Consider the following 12,299-nt stretch of genomic DNA (forward strand, 5'->3'; position numbering starts at 1 on the left):
GGTCCATTTGATTGAAAAATTTTTTCTCAACCTTTAACACTCAGGTAATGTCTGTCTTTGAGGGTGAGGTGTGTTTCTTTTATGCAGCAGAAGGAAGGGTTCTGTCTTCGAATCCATTCTGCTAGTCTGTGTCTTTTTATGGGTGAGTTAAGGCCATTAATATTGAGGGATATTAATGACCATTGATTGCTCATCCTTCTTCGATTTGCGATGGTTGTTGTTGGTGGAATTATGTGTGGAATTTCACCCCTTTGTTCTTTTGGCTGTTGGTAGAGAGGGATTCTCTAATGCTTATGTTTTTCTGGTTGTAGTTAGCTTCCTTGGGTTGGAGTTTTCCTTCCAAAATTTTCTGTAGGGCTGGGTTAGTGGACACATATTGGTTGAATCTAGTTTTGTCATGGAATATCTTGTTTTCTCCGTCCAAAGTGATTGAGAGCTTTGCCGGGTATAGTAGTCTGGGCTGGCAACCGTGGTCTCTTAGTGTAGGTAGAATATCTATCCAGGACCTTCTGGCTTTCAGAGTTTCCATGGAGAAATCAGGTGTAATTCTGATAGGTCTGCCTTTATATGTTACTTGACCTTTTTCCTTAGCTGCTCTTAATATTCTTTCTTTATTCTGTATGTTTGGGGTCTTGATTATTATGTGGCGAGGGGATTTTTTTGTGGTCCACTCTATTTGGTGTTCTGTAGGCTTCTTGTTCCTTCATTGGCATGTCTTTCTTAAGGTTGGGAAAGTTTTCTTCTATGATTTTGTTGAATATGCCTTCTGCCCCTTTGAGGTGGATTTCTTCTCCTTCTTCTATACCTATTATTCTTAGGTTTGGTCTTTTCATGGTGTCCCATATTTCCTGGATGTTTTGTGTTAAGGATTTGTTGGATTTAAGGTTTTCTTTGGTTGATAAATCCATTTCTCCTAGTGTATCTTCAACACTTGAGATTCTCTCTTCCATCTCTTCTATTCTGTTGGTAATGCTTGTATTGGTGGTGCCTGACTGTTTGTCCAGATTTTCTATTTTCTGCCTTTCTTCAGATTGTGTTTTTTTTGATGTCTCTATTTCAGTTTTCAACCCTCACAGTGTTTGCATTGCTTCTTGCAATTTTCTGTTTATCTTTTCATCTGTTTGTTGCCTATTATGAATTTTTTGGTTTGTTCTTTCTTCCATTTCTTGCATTTTTTGGTTTGCTTTTTGTTCCATTTCTCGCATTTTGTGCTTTGTTTCTTCTTCCATTTCCTGCCTTTTTTGGTTTGTTTCTTCTTCCATTTTTTCATTTTTTGCTTTGTTTTTTCTACCATTTCTTACATTTTTTGCTTTGTTTCTTCTTCCAGTTCCTGCCTTTTTTGGTATGTTCCTTCTTCCAATTCTTGCATTTTTTGCTTTGTTTTTTCTTCCATTTCTTGCATTTTTTGCTTCATTTCTTCTTCCATTTCCTGCCTTTTTTGGTTTGTTTTTTCTTCTATTTCTTGCATTTTTTGGTTTGTTTTTTCTTCCATTTCTTGCATTTTTTGGTTTGTTTTTTCTTCCATTTCTTTGAGGGATTTTCCTATATCCTCTTTTAGGGCCTCTATCATTTTCATGAAAGTGCTTTTAAGGTCCTTCTCTTCTGCTTCGTTCGCATTGGAATGTTGGGGTCTTGCTGGTGTGGAGTCTCTAGAATCTGGCGGTGTCATATTTGTTTTTCTGTTGCTGACTGTGTTTTTGTATTGTCTCTTTCCCATCTCTTCTTCTAGTAGGTGCAGAAAGAGCCCCTTACTGGTCTGGGTACCAGAGTTCCCTTTTGGTGGGTGCTAGCAAGTCCAACAATCTGGTGGTTCTTCTATTCCTTGTCCAAATGCTGGTCCCGTGGGTGGAGAAGAAGAAGAGGAATCTGGGGCGCTTAGCCTCCTACCTGGTCCCCTGGACCCTGTGCTGTGTCCTGTTGTACCTGATCCAGAACAGCTACTCCCCTGGTCTCCCTGGCCCCTCTGGTTTCCTGGTCTCGTTGGTGGGAGAGAAGATCTGGAGTCTGGGGTGCTTGGCTCCTGCCGGGATTGGGAGTTCTGTGCAGTTCCCAGGCGATCTGCAGGCACTGGAACACAGGCCAGGAAGCTGGCCTGTTTACCTGATGCTGCCGGAGGAACAGCTCCTATAAATGTTTATGACAACAAACTGTTCACAATTTGGTCAGCATCATTTTGATACTGGTGGCTGAATCCCTTCAGAAGCAAGATCTTTATCAGAGATTAAAGAGTTACAGTATAAAATAGTATTTATTTTGGTTACTTTCAGCATGTTCTAATTTTTATACTATACTATGCTATGTTATGCTATACTATATAGTATTAAAGTATCAGCATTACACTATAACCTTCCATTTTAACATTGAGTTTGAACATCTTTTCTTTGTCTTTATTTTGTGGTTCTTGCATTTGAACACATAGCCTCACATGCTCAGCAAGTGTTATACCACTGGGCTGTATCTTGTTCTTATTAAGTTGTTCCAGGTGGGCTGAAACTCATTCTGTCACTCAATCATGTCTTAAAATTGTGATGCTCATGTCTCAGCCCCAATAGCTGGGATAGTAGGTTTACTGAACTGAGCTCAGCTATTTTATGTCTATTTAAAACACAGAGGACCTGGAGGGAGCCCAGCTATTTAAAGTCCTTGCTGTTCTTCCAGAGGGTTTGAGTTTGGCTGCTAGCACCCATGTCAGGTAGCCTGTGACTCCAGCTTCGGTTGTCTGATATGTCTTTCTCCATATTTCTTCAGGACAACTCTCTTTATATACTTTCTACATTTCTAAAGCCATTAGCTTACAGAGAGGTTTTCCCCACCCTTATCCACAGAGACCCGTATAATATTTTTCCAATTGGACCTCTCATGTCCTCTACCTTAGCATTTAGCTTTCTGTTTGATATGGTTTTTAATATTGCCCCCAAATTTCATATCTTGAAAGGTTGTTCCTTCCCTTGGCATCATACAGCCAGTGTAGGATATTTTAGAGGTGGGATCTCATAGGCAATTCTCAAGTAAATTTAGAAATTGCCTTGAGGAATTATGGGAATCTGTTCACTATTTGTTCTCCTCCAAAGAGAATCTCTTCCTCTTGCATGGACTCGAATGGTTGCTGCCTATCATCATACAATGTAGCATGGTCCTGATGCTGTGCTTCACACAATCTGTGCTGTTTCCTGTAAAATGTAAGTAGTTTATGGAATGCTGGAGCTGAAGGATGAGATCAGGGACATTTTCCTCAAACATAGAGAACTTTCACTAACTGAAAAGCAGAGACAAAAATATCCAAAATGTATGTGAGTGGATCAAGACTGTTGAGAGATCCCTTTGTGATGTAGGATCTTCATAGAAGGTACTGAAGAGGGCTGGGCGGTGGTGGTGCGTGCCTTTAATCCCAGGACCCAGAAGACAGAGGCAGGTGGATCTTTGTGAGTTTAAGGCTAGCTTGGTCTACAGAGCAAGTTCCAGGGCAGTCAGGACTGTTATATAGAGAAACGTTGTCTTGGAAAGCAAAAATAAATAAGAAGAAAGAAAGAAAGGAAGGAAGGAATTAAGATAGGAAGGAAGGAAGGAAGGAGAAAGGAAAGAAAGAAGAAATAAAAGAAAGAAGGAAAGAAGAAAGCAAGTAAGCACTGAAGAGACTATGAATTTGGGCAGAAGGAAACACAATTGGGAAGAGAGAGAGTATTCACACAGAAACCCCAGAGCAAGAGCCCAGAAATGAAAGGAGAACTCAGGGGCTTGAAAGTTGGATGGCCCAGATGTAAATAGTAAGATACTACAATACTTTAGAAATCTGCAGACCAGAATACAAAGCTTCAGCTGTCAGTCCTATTGAAGCTAAGTACCACTCCTAACTCAAGTCACTTGAAGCCAGCACAAAATGTGTAATTAGAGCCACAAAACAACCCAGACACAGATCAGTTAATAATTTATGATGTCTTGGCCTCACTTTGCCTCCAGTCAGACATAGAAACATATTGTGACTAGACAGAGGAAAAACATACACAAAACTTGTCATGTATTTTAAAAATATACAAAACCACATACCAACATGAAAAAGTGATTAAGAGATATCAAAACAAACACAACAGGAGAAGCAAGTGTGGTAGCATAATGCTGGTGGTATCTTCACTCTTTAGCATTGCCTTAATTTTAAAGATTATGATCACATACCATTCCATAAAAATGAAAGTATGTTTGCAGATCCAGAAGAAGTAAATGTCATTCATAATCCCATGAAAACTCTAAAAAACTAAATAGAAGCTACCAATAAATAGAAGAAAGCAAAATGTAAATTCTAGAACCAAATATATCAGAATCAAATAATATATTCACTGGCATTAAAAAAGGGTAGAGCCAGAAAAAATAAAAAAATACGGAAAACTTGGGCTAGGTGAGCAGAAATAATCTAAACTTTTCAACAAAGAGAGAAATGGTTGAAGAGATGAACAGTGGCTTCCAAAATTTGTGAGTATAAGACAATTTGAAATATGTAGAATTGAAAGGTAGGATGATCGCTCAGCATTTCTGATGACTTAATGTGAAAACATGAGGACCTGGATTCAGATTCCCAGCATCCACACAAAACTGAACATGGCTGTGTGCACCAGTCATCCCAACTCTGGGGGGTGCAGAGATAAGAGAATTGCTGGGCTACCATCCTAGCTATATGTTCCATGAGAGATCCCATCTTATGTCAATAAGGCAGAAAGTAAAAGAGGACCTGATTTCCTCCTTTGGACTGTGCATTCACAAGGTGTATGTACCCACATAGATGCATACACATAGACCATTCTGCAAATTAAGTAAAATGGGTATAAATGAGACACAGAATAAGAGAAAAAAGGGAGAATATGAATGAGAAACTGTTGGAGTTGCAACAGCCATAGATTATCTAATATGGATGAAAGATATCAACCCACAGACCCAGGATGATAGTTGACTACTATATAGTAAAATTAGGAAAACCATACCATGTACATCATAGTCCAAGTATTGAAACACAAAGGTAAAAACAACTTATTTTAAACAAATGTGATGGTAGTGAAACACTGCAAATGTGAAACAGTAGAATTATGCCTATTTTCTCATCAGAAGCAATGTAGACCACACCAGTACCACATGTAACGCTAAGTAGACAACACTAAAACATATGTAAAGTGCTCACAGAACAAGTAAATTAACTTAGAATCACATAATATTATATTATAGAATTTTATATATAAATAAAATTATCCTTCAAAGTGAATTAAGAAAAATTGAAATTATAATTTTATTTATTCTTTTATTTATTAGTAATAGAAATTTTAAATATATTTAATGAACATTTACTATATGAATCAGTCTTAACATACTTTTTGGTATTTTACACACATACACACACACAGAGAAAGAGAGAGAGAGAGAGAGATCTACAAATATCGTAATAAGAATACAATAATCCACTTTAGAAGGAATGGATTTTAAAGTAAAAGCAGTGAATCATAAGAGAGGAAGAGGAACTCATTCCCTGTCTAATCTCAGAGTCCTCTGGCTGTGGTTAGCTGGGAATTTGGGATTGAAAATTAAAACTAAAAGCTAACATTATAATTTATTAGATTGGGTATGGTCCTTTTTGATTAAAAAATAGATGATCATGTGAAATACTCCTGGATCCTCTCAAAGACTATATAGATTCAATTATCTATAACCTTAGCTTAAATACTTTGGTATAAGGAGTTCTAAGAGCCTCTGTTTCTTTACATGTCATGTAGCAACAATAATAAAAACCCAGAGACAGATATTGGTTGTTTAAGCTGAAGGCCAGAAAAGCAAAGCAGCCAGCCACTACCATCTCTCACTCCTGCCAATGCTCAGACTGAAAGGGAGATCCACCAAACCTCAGACTGCTCCCGACTACACTGCTGCTCAGATTCAATGAGACTGCCATGGCCTCCACCAAAATCCTCAACAAGGCTGTAGATTCTTTTCGAAGTCTGAGACTCTTCTCCTGTCTTATATACCTCTGTAGTGCTTGGGACTAAAGGCATGATCTCTGTTTCTTTTTTAAACTGATTCACTCTCATGTATCCCTGAATGGCCTTGAACTCATAGAGATTCATCTGCCTGTCTCCTGAGTCCTGGGATTAAACATGTGTGCCACCGCTGCTCAGCTTCTATAGTTATGGGTAGCTTTACATTCTGATCTTCAGTGGCTTTATTAGATCATAAACAACATATCAGCACAATGCCAGATACAGATGTTGTCTTTGTAATGATAGTGTTATGGTAATAGAATGAGACAATGGATAGAACTCATCTTACTTTTTTTAATTAAAGGAGTTATTCATTTCTTATACTTGCCTCCTATTTTCATATTTTGATGTTCTTTTGCTTTACTGCCTTTTAAAAATCTAATTTAGTCGGGTGGTGGTGTCACACGCCTTTAATCCCAGTACTTGGCAGGCAGAGGCAGGCGGATCTCTGTGAGATCGAGGTCGGGCTAGACCGACAGCCTCCAAAACAATACAGAGAAACTCTGTCGCGTAAAAAACAAAAAAATCTAATTTATAAAATGTTTATGTAATCTTGTGAAAACCAGGGCTACTTTTCTCGTGGACATAGCATACATACTGCATGCTTGATAGTAAAAAAATGATTGAGACTTCATTTTGTGAAAGAGATCAACAGATTGAGATGTAGTCAGGGATTTGATTTGGTTCACCATCTTTCAAACTGTCAACCAGGGGGATTCCTAGACAGTTTGTGAAAAGGAACTCATTGCTTCCCGAGGCTAGTATCAGTCGGCCCTAGTAGCACACTGTACCCAGGAATGAACAGGTCACTCAAGGTGAGGCAGCTGAGCCTGGAAAACAAAGGGTTCATTTCCTTGTTACTTGTAAGGTGATTGAAATACACTGTTGGCACAAGAATGAAACAAAATAGCTGGCTGAAGAAGTAGGTTGGAATTTCAATATCTCTTCTGGGGAACAACAATTCACTCTTGTAGACCAGGCTAGTCACGAACTCACAGAGATTCACCTGCCTCTGTCTCCCTAGTGCTGGGATTAAAGGCGTGCGCCACCAACGCCCTGGGAACAACAATTCAATAGCACTGAAGTTTTTGAAACTTTCTTTTAGTGAGACTGTGAGATTCATCCAGACAATTGGCAACATACAGTGTGAGGTAAGCATCCTATATTTGGTCTGAAAAGCAATTGGATTTTCACCAAGTGCAGGTGTGCATCTTAACTGTGCATTAAAGGGTTAGGAACCAGCTGAGATTTGCAAAGTGCTCATGTCTAGTGGAGGTTCCAACAACAACAAAAAAAGAGTCAATGGGAATAGGGAAGGATGTTGGGTTTGCTGTGAAATATTGCACCTTTCTTTATTCATCCCTAGCAAGGCAATAAATCAATCAACCATGGCAGTGAGAAAAGGTAAGACACTTGGGTGGAAAAGATGGAGAAGAGTTTCCTGTATCATGGATTGCTGTTTTGCCAAGATTGACCAACATAACGGGGAATCTTTCAGTTGTCCAATCTTCATGTTATATCATTCACTTCCCACAGTCTGACATGCTCAGTTGTATGATTTCCAGGGTGCAAGGCATTTAAGTTGGCAGCAGGGTATATGGATCTCACGTGGAAGAGCTGAGATTTTTAAGTGGGAGCTCAGAGTTAGAAGTCACTCAATGCCACTGCCACTGGGACACTTCCTGCTCTTGTGCCTTAGGTTAGTTCCTGGCTGCTGTAGCCTGCTCCTGCTCCTGGAACCCCATTGTCTTTATTGTCTTCACTCATCAAACTGCTGATTCATGGGAAAGAAACAAAGTACTGTACCACAGGCAGTATTGCTTGCTTACTACTAACCAGTGATTCTCTGTGTTCATTGAAGAGGAATCCATGTTTTACTAGTCCCTGCCCTTTATATTGACCTTAGGAAGTGTTTTCAATATTGACTTCCAAGGAGCTGCCACATAACCTTGCTGCATCAGCACCAAATCCTTTGAAAGTATGTAAATGTCCCTATGTTCTCTGTCCAGTTCCTATGCTGGACTTAATTTCTAGATAATTATGGAATATTCTTGTAAATTATGTTTTACAGAAGCTCCAGGGACATTCCTTGGTGAGGAGCATCTCCTCCAACCACCATTAACATTAAAATCTTTGTTCGAGCAGAGTATTTCTTACAGCCTATTGAAAGTTTCTACTTATCCATCTCATTTTCCAGTTATATTGTGCAGACCCTGAAGGCAGGGGTTATGAACAATTTGATGGGATATTCATATTGCTTAGTATAAAATCAGGGTCTTAGAATAGAGAGAACAGAGTTAAGTTTTAGTGAGAAAACCCACTAACGTTCAATTTTTGATTCATTTGACAATATTTAGAGTACCTATGATATGCCAAGCTCTACACTGGGCTTTGAAAATGCTAAAACAAACAATAGCTACTGCGGCTAAATAGAGAAACAGGGAAACAGATATTTAAACAAAGAAGTAAGACAAGGCCCTGCGAGTTAATGTGGGTGAAAGCGTGGCTTTGTGGGAGTTCTGAACACCATACCAAAGAAATCAGGAGAGTATCTCCAGCTGCAGAGCCAAGAACATTCTATTTCACTCCCACCTTTGTCCTTAGCTGAAGGTCTTACGTCACTGCATAGCAGTGAATGTTATTAATGTTTGAATTAATGATATTCAAAAATCACTAGTTCTCTCCAGTGAAGATGGAAGATGGCCTCAAACAAATGATTTCTCCTTGCCAGACTTTTTTCCTCCTTTTACATTACTGACAAGGAATACTTCTCCCTTCATTGCAAGATTGCTGTGAAAAAGAAATGTGAGGTAGAATAATGTTACATTCAGTAAATGAAGGCTTGACTTTTGTTGTTATTATAATCATCATCACGTTCCTTGGAAAAACCAATCTTTGTAAGTCCGGGATGAGTCTTTTCAAAGACACTAGAGTATGTAATAGCAGCCTCAGTCCTCAGATTCAATTCATGCCAATGCCTTAACAATTTATGCTTGGGACACAGGATGTAGGGAGGAGATGGAGCCCTCTAGACTCCTTGGAACTGCATGCATTGTAAACTGCCAAATCATTTGAATTAAACGGTAAAGGTATCCTAGGATTTGTCTCTAAATGTTCAGGGGAGACTCCCTGAGTCCTGGGAACTGGCAAAAAGAAAGCTCTCTGCTCTCTCCAAACTAATAGCAGGAGACTTATGAAGCTACAACTCAGCTCTCTGAACTAGATGAGAAAAACAGACTGAAAGGCATCCCAGCATCGCCTATGTTTAGTGAAAGCTGTGACTCTGATGGGATCCTCCATCGCATTTGTTACCTCCTAATGCTTTTTTCTGGACGTTTCTGAATGCCTCTCTCACTCCCAGAGATTGGGGGATAGAGCCCTGGCTCACCACAGCCAACTCCACTGTATGGCCACTTCTGGAAAATTTCACCAACTTCTAAATAAAAGGCATTTCTTGAGTTGTAAGTTCACAACCTAAGCCATCCTCCCTAGCCCTTCTTATGTCTTCAAAGCTGTAATTCTACTGACTAATCAATTCCCAACTTAGAATTCCTCAATGATTTGTTTTGTATCTCCTGAGTTTTGCAAATGTGTTTCATTTCAAGGGAGGACACATTGGACGAAACTAACCTATCTCATCTGTAAAAAGAGGACTCTTGGTAGCACTTCCCTCTGGGCTCTCCTACTATTCCTGCTTGTTCTTGATTTAAAGTCTGTCACTGTGCATGCAGATCTACTGTTCCCAGCAAGAAATCTGATACTCTCATGCAGCCCCAACACCTTCACTGGCTGCCTCCCCTTTTCTCCCTCCCTGTTCTCACCCCACAGCCTCCAAGGACCAACACCACACATTTCCCCTGTCACTTCTTGGACTAGCACTTGCTTAACTCCTCCATCCCGCCCTCCCTCTGTCCCCCTCCTGGTGACCCTAAGCTGTAAAATGCTATACTATCTCAGGCTTGGGCTCCTTATCTGGCCACAAATTCTTTTCTTCTCTTTCGAAGGCAGTGGAGAAGGAATGTTCATTTATAATGTTTGACTCTGCTGCATTTCCCTCCAGTCCCTTTCAATGACATTTTTGCTCATGTTGTCATACAGATGAGACATCATTTTCTCACTTGTCCCGGGAGAAGTGGCATTTCCACCGAATTATTTGGGATCAGATCTTTAGGCCATAAAGGATGGGGAAGAGTTTTAATGAGGCTGGTGATGGGCTGTATATCAAAGCAAAGGGAAGTGGGAGTCATTGGCTGCTTTGAAGACAGTATCCTCCTTCCCAAATGGAATTCCTGGCATGATCTGCATACTCTTGGGTTTCCTTTTCTCTTCCATTCCCAGGACTGTAGAAAAGAGTGATTTCACATTATTCAGATTTATCACCATCATTGCTTTATTGTCTTCTAGGCTTTGTAGTATACAGTGAGTGAAGCCTATGGATCACACAAAGCTTCAGAATAAGAAAAATGACTAATTCTTGCAAACTCTCTATGAAGCGACATTGATAATAAAACTTTACATGGAGTTTGCTTTTTGTGTGTGCATGTGTGTGTCTCTCTAGAAGACATACTCAAATATTCTTATGTGACCTCAAAAGCTGCCTTACCTATTCTGTAAATGTTAGCCTTTAGATGAATGACAGATTGGTCAGAGGAAATCCCACCACTCTTATACCATGAAAATTAAAGATGACACAGGACAGGTAGAAATACAGTTATTTCTTTAATGCAGAAATGCTTGCACCCACTGGAACAAATTCTTTGGTGGTTAGAGGAGAAATTATAGTCATGATTTTGCACAGAGTTTGCACTCAATATAGCTGTTATTTCTACAAGAAGGCCTTTGTATCTTTTCCCATGTGGGTCATATGTGTATCTTGAAGATCATTGTTGTTGCATGGTGGGAGGCTAAGTTCAGAGTGTTTTGGGGTCTCGGCACATTAGGGAGTCAAAATGGAGTTAACTTCTGACCAAATGGTTCAGCCAGGAGGTTCAGGAATCATGCTTTACACCAATTCACCTTATTTCCACTGCCTTTTATGAAGGTCATGATTACATATTCCTATACAAATTTTTGGACTCAACTTGTAGCCTGGGTGCTAAACTCAGTACCAGTGATTCAGACTTCAGTGGGCACATAGACTTCCTTTTCTTGGTATGATTGTGGCCCACTCCTATTTAGTTTATAGAAGTGTATGTGTGTGTTTGCTTTGAGACTTAGATTTTTATGAGAGGTCTTCCATATGTTTCTTCCTTTTATAAATAATATGAGCCACATAGGATAAAGGCACCAAATTATTTTATGAAACATTAACCAAAATAATATGTGTTATCATTCATTTTATAGTAAAGTTCGTGTACAAATTGTAATGAATTAAACTGTTGAAAATAGTCTGAATATAAAAAATGATTATTCATATACACACATATGTAGATAGATAAAAATACATTCATACACATGTATAAAGTACATAAATGTATAAGTATATATACATGCATTTCAGAATTATTAGGAGGAATATTCTCTGGAGACTTTGTTTTCTTGGTGTAAATAAATATTATATTCTTCTTATTCTTCTAAGTGGGACCTTTCTTAATACACTGATTACTCATTTATCCTTGGATCATTGTAATAATAGAGAACCTGATGGATTTTGGCTTGTATAATTTCAGCATCTATAGTCATTGCTTATCATAAAGACATTAGCATAGAACATGCTCCATGAAGTGAAGCTTGATATATATTGATGTCTATCTATCTGTCTTTCTGTTTGTCTATCTATCTATCTATCTATCTAGAGAGGAGTATGTGTGTATATGTGTGTGTGTGTGTGTGTGTGTGTGTGTGTGAAGCCATTCAGATATTTGAACAATTGTACTGACAAAGACATGTGTGATTGATTTTTAAAAGTAATTTGTGTTAAAATTTCAACATGTGAAAGGGCACAGTGTTTTAAAAGATATTTAACTCACGAGTAGAACCTGAATTTCTGGAGGCTAAATCTTGCAATGTTTAAGTAAAATCCATCCTTCTGAGATGGTATAGAAGCATAGAGATGTGCTCCATTCTAGACATCTGTTTGAAACTAAGTATTGTACTACTGAAGAAACTCGTCAGGGAGTCTTTAAACAGGATATGCTTTGATTATGATCTGAGGAAGAACTAATAGTGAGAGATTAAAACATTTCCAGGGTAATTTACAGCTTCCTGCATTTTTTAGTTTACTCTGTTTTATCACTTCATGATCAGTGATGATTTATATATGCCAAGGCAGAAAATAACCATGGTTAG

Source organism: Mesocricetus auratus, unplaced genomic scaffold, assembly GCF_017639785.1.
Source record: "Mesocricetus auratus isolate SY011 unplaced genomic scaffold, BCM_Maur_2.0 Super-Scaffold_100024, whole genome shotgun sequence".
NCBI lineage: Eukaryota > Metazoa > Chordata > Mammalia > Rodentia > Cricetidae > Mesocricetus > Mesocricetus auratus.